At 38.9% G+C, this 9,743-nt stretch overlaps 1 long non-coding RNA gene across 1 annotated transcript; it reads right to left on the minus strand.

Annotated features, from left to right (window-relative positions):
* Positions 1 to 2,184: 2,184 nt before the first annotated feature.
* Positions 2,185 to 9,697, minus strand: LOC116785238. The gene is made up of 5 exons (XR_004356442.1): positions 9,545 to 9,697; positions 7,155 to 7,293; positions 6,124 to 6,241; positions 4,726 to 4,849; positions 2,185 to 3,889 (listed from the first exon to the last, which is right to left on the minus strand). It is a non-coding gene; the product is annotated as an uncharacterized LOC116785238 (long non-coding RNA).
* Positions 9,698 to 9,743: the final 46 nt, after the last annotated feature.

Raw genomic sequence — 9,743 nt, forward strand, 5'->3', positions numbered from 1 at the left:
TGAGGAACGTGTAGCTACAGTGCACTCTAAGTCCTGCAAGCCAGTCAGTTCTTTTTTTAATGTATAATTAAATTGTGGAACTCATTGCCTTGAGATGTTATGGAGGTCAAAAATATAAGTAGATTAAAAAAGAAGTAAAAAAAACACCCCAAAAAGCAATGCTGAAGTACAAGTTAATGTGTAGTTGTTAAACACAGCATTTGGGATGTAACACCTAGGAAGAATAAGTGATTTAGGAAGTCCATAAGTCATTCACGGCTGGAAAGCAGAGTACATGTAATTTGGTATATGTTTTTTACACTGCTCCTGTAAGCACCTACTGATCACCCTTAGAAAGAATACACTGGGCTAAAATGTGCCAGTGTGAGTGCCATGCTAAAGCTCTGTGGTAGCTTTGTGAGTGACTTGCCAGAATGAGATATTCATTAGTCAAGGTGTCAAACACCCACTCACCAGCATTTCAGCACTTGCAAGGCCCAGCAGTGTGGTACACAGCCATCCAAACAGGCCAAGAAGAAAGAGGCATCAAGGCAGCATGAAAGCAAGCACAAATCCGTATTGTCCATTGATTTTTCCTTCCATCAGGCATTTCCCAGTGCACCGCAGGAAAACATCTGAGAATGCACAAATCTGGAAACAAAGTGTTTTCAACTTGTCCAGAAATGTTACAAGCCTGATACTTCAAAGGTCCTCACTGTATGGAGGCTATAATTCAGACTGCAGCAGAAATAACTGGTTGCATAGATACAGCCACTGAGCTGTGTCAGTCACCAAAGAAATGGCAGAAGCTGTTGTTTTTGCTTCCTGAGCTCATTTGCCTCTAGAGCTCAGTTGTGGAATGGCCTTTGTGGGCACTCCTAATCTGCTTCTGCACAAAGTCAGCTGGCGTCATTTAACCTATTGTTTAACATATCTGGAGCTAATCTTGGCTGACCTTTTGCTGAAGAAAATAAGAAACACTTGTATGAGCATTTCTACCAGCTCAGCTCTGATGACAGTGCCCTCCAGCAGAAAAGCAGTCATGTCTAAAACTTCCACAGATGCTTTCACAAAAGTTATTTAACATAACTCCACAGCTCAGTAACAGCTCACTGCCTACACAGGCAAGGTGCAGCAGAGCAGAATGTGGTTTTTCTCCTTTTAATCCCTAGAACAGAGCTGTAGCTATGTCCCCACATAGACAGTAGGATGCCCACACTGGGGAATTCAGACTTTTTTGTTTTTCCTTTGTTCTGCACAAGAAATAAAGACTCCAGGCTGTGTTACAGTCTTCTGATTAAACCGGGAGAGCTGGAAATCACAGATGTCATCTTGTACTGAAAAGAGTTCATCCCACCATGATTTCTGTTGGAAAACTGTTCCAGAACCTGATTCTTCTGATGATTAGAAACGTTCTGAATTTCAACTCTAAATTTATTCATGTCTTTTCTCCCTTCTTGGTGATTGCCATCTCACTGCCTGTGTATTTAGAGGCATCAATCATAACATTAGAAAGGACTTTATACAGAGCAATCAGGAGAAACATGCTTCAGTAAACATGATCTGATATTGAAAAAAAGGATGGCTTTATCAAATTTTTCAGTTAAAGCACAACTTTGCTGTAACCACCTCCTCCCTGAATTTAAAAAAAAAACCAAAACAGATCTTCCATTTGAAGGCAAAATGGAAAGGGGATGCTCATCATTAGCAAAAGGTTCACTCTTCAAACATGTCTCCTTTTAATAACAGAGTTGTTCTAAAAGGACACAGAGATTTCACATTAACAACTCTTTCCTCCCCAGTAATCAGCATTCATAAGAATAGAATGGTGTGAAATTCTTCATTTTTAAATGGACATTTTACTTATTCTTTGGATATTTTACAACATTCCCCCCTAAAAAAGCCCAACAGGTAGCACCTTCTTTTATTTGCTATAAAATTAATTTAAAATATCTGGATTTTTAAAATACAAAACTAAACCAGCAAAGAACCTTATAAAAGAATAGCCTGCTCTCTGTTTCTGCAATTGCCTTTACAGGTGTCATACATTGCTGATTCATGTGGATATTGAATAGGTAAGAACTAATGTGCTAAGCAAAATGTAATATGCAAAATGTTTGATTGCTAGATAGCCATTATGCCTCTATGTAAAATGGATACGAACAAATTTCTTTCCTCACCCAGTACCTGTTTGTTTGAGTGCAAGGCCTTCAAGTCAAAGAGTGCATCATATACGGGATGTCTGCAGACATACACACACAAACAGCTCAGAGTCATAAAGTCTCTGATAAAAACCTTTAATTGTTCACTTTTGGTATTTGGGCATTGAAAATTTAGAAATTAAGAAAAAACCCAAAAACCTATGAAAATTTCAATGATGTTTAAGGAGCACTCATTCCCCTCCTTCTTCTACATTCAGCATGGAGATCACCAACCACAGAAGAAGCAGCTGGCTTTTCTATCATAGGACTCAGGTACTGATCCAAAAATAATCCCAATTTTCTCTCTCTGCTGTCTTCCTAGCTAAGATCTACAGTGTTTTCAACTTGTCTGCCTTATACCAGAGATACATTTGAGCTTATTTAAACTAGATTTCCTCTTCACTCCAAGTAGAGCTGTTCCTTTGGAAGACCTACAGAACTGGGACCAATAGACATATTCATGGATGATATGAAAAATGATAAAAAGTAATCGTTTATGGGATTCAGAATGAAATTCTGGTTAACATTGCTTCTAAAATTTAACAACAGTATTTAATTAGCTTTCTCTGAAGCACACAAATTGTCACAAAGCACTTCCAGATCTAATGACCAGATACAGCTCAGAAATGTTAAAGTTCTTGAGACTGATATTCTCTGAAATCCCTGCGTGAGTTTGTCAAACAAGAGGCAAAACCCAGTGTTTGGCATAATCTGAAATGGTAGTGAGAAAGCATCATTTTGCCTTAACTCTAATGCAACTCTATTGTATCCACATTTTGAATGCTCTACAGTTTTGGTCTTAGTATCTGGAATAGGACCTGATAAAAGTTAGGGAAGATACACAGCAAACAATTGCAATTATTAAAGGGATTAAAGGTAGCGGCTCTCTTATGAGATCAGACTAAAAAATTATCAACTGGGAGAGCGCTGTGGCAAGACTTGTTTATGAAATCACAGAGGTGGCTGAAAAGATGAATATAGAATCATTTTTCACCACATTACAATTTTGGCTCATTTGGTGGAATTAAATTAAAACAGATAAAAATAACACATTACTTTAAACAGTGGCTCGTGTATTTTTAGACTTGCTGCTGAAAGAGGTTGTGGCAGCAGATCCCAACAGTAGGTTCAGACAAGAATTGGATAAGTTCACATACAAAAAAATCCAAAAAATGGATAGTGAAAGGACTAAGCAACGATTTATCTTCATAAGAGCCATGGAAGCTAGGGGAGTACAAAGAACATGGTTTGAAGAAGGTGGCCAAGCTTGTGTGCACTCTATGAATAGTTTCTCCTACTGCTGCTGTTTCTATTTGTTTTTCTGTTTAGGTATGTATTAGCAAAACCTTGAAGGCCCCCTAGGGAGGGAGAGGGCTATAGGTAATGAAAACAAGGAGAAAAAATTGAACAGCAATGAACAACAAATGATAGAAAGGGAAGAGTTACAAGACTGGAAATACACAGATAGGGAACTGGAGGAGGGCATGAAGCAGAGAAGCCCTGACATCACCCGTCGCTTCTCAAAGGTTAACCAAGGAGCAGGTAGATGCTGCCCAGTGATGCTCTGCCTGGAGGTGTGGAAGGATGACAGAATGAAAGGACACAGGTCCCACTGTCACCAGGATCCCCCCATCAAGCTTACTTCTTTTGGTGATGTTAACAACCAACACGGGCAGGGCCTGGAAGCCGTTGATGAGGAGACCCTGCAACTGGTAAGGGCCTTGGTTAGGGAGCGTATAAATAAAAAGTTCAGAGGAAAAAGTGCAGCTAGAAGTTCAATGAGCATTTCTGGAGGAGAGATGGCAGCCTCCTCATTTGATATACACACAAAATACCTGATGTGCACCAGGGTCTCTTACCCATGTCTGAGACAAAAAAAGATCCACAGTCCCACCCAGTGGGACATTTCCCATATTCATGTATGTTCTTAGACATCTTTGTTCTCTCTGAGGAGTGTGAATTATAAAGGCCTCCACAGGTGAAAGTCACTGTTAAGTTACTAATGCTGTTCTAAAAATAGTAAGGAATATTTAGGACAAACGGTACTTAAAAAGAATTCGAAAACTTACCTAATCTCAGGTGTAGTTAAAATAGGGTAGTAACCTTTTTAAAGAGAGAACTGAAAATTATGTGCAACACCACAATAATTTTTTTATATTCTTATTAAATTGACTGAACAGAAAATTTTGTTTTAAACTCATTATTTCATGTTCATTCTTTGCTGAAGTTAATTGTTCATTCATAGAAGGGGATTCCAACACAGATATTTCTCAGTGGTAAATGGTTTACCTTACTTAAGGTAATGCTCTCTTTTAATGATAAATGAATTTTTCACCATTGTTTTTATTTAACTGGAGGATCTGTGAAGCATTTGTCATTGGTTAGCAGTTCAGAAACCTGTATTATTATAGGGACTCTGTAATTTTCTAATAAATACCATCTATGTTGTCCATCTTGATTTACAGCATCTATTAAAAGTCAAATTTGCTGATTAATGAATGGCTACAGTTCTAACATGATGCACAGAATTAGATTTTTGCCTTACCAAATTTGTGACATCACAAAAGAAAGGTGCTTGTGGCAGAAGTCCTGTTGTGCTATCCTCTTCTTAGAGAGTGTAGTTGCACAAAACACTGGACACATTCAGATGATGCACTGTAGATAATTTCCTGCATTAAGACATTGGAAAGCCATTCCAGCTAGTTTCACTAGACTATAATGTAAGGATCCCAAAGCATTTGCTGAAAAATAAAGACTTCATTTTAATTTTAATTCCTATGTTATCAGTAAAAATAATTTTGAAAACAAAGATACCAATATGCACCACAAAGATTCTACTGAAAATTGTATCAAGTAACTGGCGTAGATATAAATGGAAGCTGAATGTGACAGAATAGCAAAATTCCAAAACCAGGCACAGCTGGGACTGGGATGGGGGCAAGACTACACTTCTTTTATTACCGTCTCTGTATGGAAGCACAAGAAACATTAAACTGGGAGCAAAATGAAACAAATGTCATATTAAAAAGAGTGTATCAATTTCAGTAATACTGGACATAGCCTCCTTGCCAAGATCAGAAATACCAGGAAATGTCCAGCATGTTAACTACAAGGGGAGGTTGGTTGGTTCTATTACGTGAGAGTCCAAACAAAGAGAAGTGTTAGAAATCTCCTCCATTTTTTAAAACTGGGACATGGGATGAAGATACATGGTTCTCAGAACTGAGCTTTAGGAGCAAAATATCACATTGGAGACTACTCTGTGCCATGTCCTCCACTTCCACAAGCTTCCTAAATGATTATAATTCCTGAAGACCCAGACATTTCAGGGTCTTATAGACTGGAAACAGAATGCTGAATTTTCCCAAAACATTTTTTTCGTATTGATGTGAATGGTGCAGAGATGCAGTAGAGCTCGTTTATCTTGCTTCAAAGGCAAACAGTAGCAACTGAAGCAGCAAATGGCCTTTGAGAGGCAGGTGAATTTATGAGGTTTGTTGACCATCTTTTCATCTTTGCTATGAGAAATAAAAGACATATTACTTCAATAGCAGTCAGATGGCCAAAAGAGGATAAGAGAGACTGAATGCACACCAATATCTGAAATTATATATTAAATTATCTCATATTTGCTTGGCAATGGCACAAATTTTGCTGACATGATTTCTCTTTCTCTCTTACCCTCAGAATGAAAACAGGATAGAAAACAAAGAACTGAAGCTGTGAGGAAATGACTAGTTGATATTTGCTGCACTGCAAACATGGCTCTAGAGGATTTTATTTTTCTAGAGAAAGGTGTGAAAGAATTTTCATGCTACATTTCAAACTCAGCTCCAATTCACCAGCCTTCTGTACCAATTCTCAGATCAGTGTCATAAATTTCCGTTTCAAAATAGCAGCCTGTTTTTTCACTCTGGTCCTTAACTCACCCAATCTTTCTTACCTCACGCTAGTTACTGTGGTAAACTTCAAGCACATGAATAAATGCACCAAGGTCAGATCTTGGTACTGTTCCTTCATTGTTACACTATGCTGTGGTTTTTCATATCTTCAAATTCACTCTATTACAAAGAAAAAGCAAGCAAAAAGGATGATAAGGGTGGTTTTTTATGTCGGATATACCAGAAACTACATTTTGAAATCTTACTTTTCTCCAGGGCACAGAGTTCAGAGCCAACCTTGAAACTCAAGACTCTATTGGGATTGTATACAACTAACTGCTTAATAAAATAAGTGCAAATATAAAGTCTTTCAACATCTGACATTTGTTCTGTTCATCTGCATATTTTCTTGCTACTGTTAGGAAAAAAAAAATCCCAAAACCCTAACTGCATCATTTTATCATCTGTATTTAATGATTTTAAAAAGCAGACTCTTCATTTTTCTTCCATTTCAAGTCTGCCCCAACATTACTCTTTGGCATCTTTAAGAGAAAGAGCAGTCATGTTATGTCCTGATTTCCCTTCAAATGAGACTAATGGTTTCACAAAACGGTCTGACCATTTGCTCCGAGTTTTCGCATACTATATCAAAAACCATCACTGAACAGAATTACATATAATAAATATGAATAGAATAATTAGGAAGAGTGTAAGTAATGCCAAAATGTTCATGTAGGATGCTTTCAATTGAGGACTGTTTCAGGAATTCTGACAGTTCCACACAAAGTGAATTAACATAAGCATTATGTTACTTATATTGTAGTAATAATAACAATTTAATGTAATCAGTGCAGTGATGAAGTGATGAGTCATTGCTCTAGGATGATGACCAAAGAATCTGAAAAAGGCTAACAAGTACAGTAGTCAGTGATGATTCCCTGCCTTTACTATTACATCAGGAACTAATGAGACCAATGTTAGAATAGTAGACAGAAGGAGACATTCCACCTTCAAGGCCTTGTTTGCACTGAGGCATTACTTAGATCAGTTCTACTTTACCAGACTTAGCATGGTTTGGAGCAGTAAGACATACCAGCAATCAGCAAGTTGTTGTCCAAGGCTCTCCCTGGTAAATGAAACAGAAAAGGCCAGTGCTTCATTCAGCACTGCTGTTCCACACCACAACAGACAGAGGTGCATACTTTTCTGCTACTGCAAGAGAGAGGGGAATTCTGGGAAAAAAAAAGAGAAAAAGAAAATCACAGTTTATGGCTGCTAATTAAATTCAGTCTCCCTATGAAATCTACTTCTGGGCTGACGTAATTTGGAAGATCCTCATTTGCACAAAAGAATTTACTCCTAGCTTCTTCCTGGTTTTCCCTGTTTCTTTGGGTCTGAATGACTAAGCTTTTCTACAGCCTTTTCTCAAGAAAATCTTTTTTTTTTTCCATCCAATGAACAGCTGGAATAACTAGCCCTTTGTATTTTAAGTTATTCATTAAGGTTAAATGGCTTTATCTTCAAGCTTGTCCTGGGTAACCTTTCCATAGCAGTGAATCCAGATAAGTTTCTCAATTTTCTCTGAACCTGGCCAGACACAAACACATATGACTATGCCCTTGCTATGGTTCATAGCTGTTGCCTCAACATCTATTTTGATTTCCCAAAGCAGCATTGAACATCAAGGAGAAAAAGGTCACAAACCATGAAAGGCAGTTTCAGAAGGACAGAGAGAACCTCATCATTTGTTTCTTTTTTATTGGTAAGACAGATAGTAATCCTCAATAGTATCCAGATACAACTAGATTGTTGTGAGTCATATAGGGGTAACAAAAACCCAGCAAACCCACACAAACCAAAATCCCAACCAGTCAGCTCCCTACACAGCCCTGCTTGGCAGAGTCTTCACCCCAGCCACATATCCCCACAGATCATCATCCCCAAATCTCTCACAAATCTGGGTGCTCCTTGGCAACTTCACCTAGAAAGCAGATTCTTTTCTGCTTTAGTTTCTCTTTTCAAATTAGACTGTTCAAATGCTTTCCTAAAGCTCCTTCCAAAAACAAAGGAAGAGGAGTGTGAAGCTCATACCTAAACCAAGGGACATTTACACAAATCCATTGGGTACAATTAGGCAGACTGAGAATTAAACAACTTCTTGAATCCACTGCTTTGTGTAGTTGCTTACTTTGGCAGTAAGAACCAAACACTGTTAGGTTTAATTACTCAAACAAACCACAACAGGATCATTTTAAAACACATTGTTGCCTCTTCCACAAGATGGAGTGCAGTGATAATATCTGAGAATTTTCAAATTGAATCAATATATCATGCCTCCCCTATGCTAGAAAAAGCCTTGAAAAACTTTATCCAACCACAACAAAACAAATCAGAAGCTCCAGTGGAGCAGGTTCTCACTGGTTAGTTATGCCTATTTCAGACGGGAGGAGTTCAGAGTGCATCCCACAAAACAAGTAAGGTCCACAGGTTCTTTTCCTTATGCATTCCAAATGAGCAGCAGAACTTAACAGCAATTTTTCTCTGATGGGAAATTACAACCAAAAAAGTGCTCACACCCACTTGTTACACAAGATGTAGGAAAAAAGAAATAATTTTACTCGGTAAAGAATTTTTTAAAGCTGTCATAAAGAATTGCTTTTTCTATGTATTAGCTTTGCAGTTCTCAGCCTTGTGGCTGCCGAACTCAATCAAGACCTGAGTTTCTCAAAAATCAAAGCAATATCAGTGCTTTGATTGGATGTAGCTGCTAGCATTCTGCTGGCATCCCATCAGCTGCATGCTTAAGAGATCCATTTGGGAGAATGAGAAGCTTCCTCATTCTCTTCTTTCATGGTCTGAGTTCACTGTGAGCAGTTGTGATCTGATGTAGAGAATTGTTAGCTGGCAATCAGGTAAATGCACTTTGAATAGGAAAAGGGATTCTGAAAGACTCTTCCTTGGTTTAGACATCAAGTTTTGTAATACAATACAGAGTTTTCGTATCAGTTTACATCCTTGTACAGCTATTTGTTATGATATAGTGAGTCTTGTCAATAATACATAATTACTGAAAGAACTACTGAAAACCACAAAAAGCTACCTGGAACCATGTAGACTTTGGCTTGAAACTACAATTTATGGCCTTGCCCTTTTCAGCATCAGCAGTCACCCTATCCCAGTTCGGAAGCGATAGGGCTGCCAATGCCACATACTATGCGACCTTAACGTTGCTAACTATATCCTATCTGGCAAACCTTCCCCCTTACCAAGTTAGCTGTGACATAAAGGCTTGTGAAGGCTAGTCCTTAAAAATCATGTAGCACAACTCTCTGTGATAAAGTGACTCTTAGAGATATACTAATTTTCCCTTTATGTACACAAGGACTGCAGTACCACCAAGTACATACCATATTTGTGTCCCTGCCCGGCAGGAAGCTTGGAGCTCCCCTGCATTTGTTAATCCTGATTTTCAGCATCTTTTACCTCGGTTTTTAAAGACACGCCTCCAACTTTACAGGAACAGCGTGCTGGCGCTGGGCGGTGAGAATTGGAAGGGGCGGCCTTGCGGAGCGGCTCAGCCCAGCCCGAGCTGCCCGCTGGTGCGGAGGGGAGGGTCGGCGGGGCCGCTCCATCGGGAGCGCCCACGGGCACCGGGGGCGGTGGGACCCGCTCGGCCCGAGCG

This window comes from Chiroxiphia lanceolata, chromosome 3 (genome assembly GCF_009829145.1).
Source record: "Chiroxiphia lanceolata isolate bChiLan1 chromosome 3, bChiLan1.pri, whole genome shotgun sequence".
Taxonomy (NCBI): domain Eukaryota; kingdom Metazoa; phylum Chordata; class Aves; order Passeriformes; family Pipridae; genus Chiroxiphia; species Chiroxiphia lanceolata.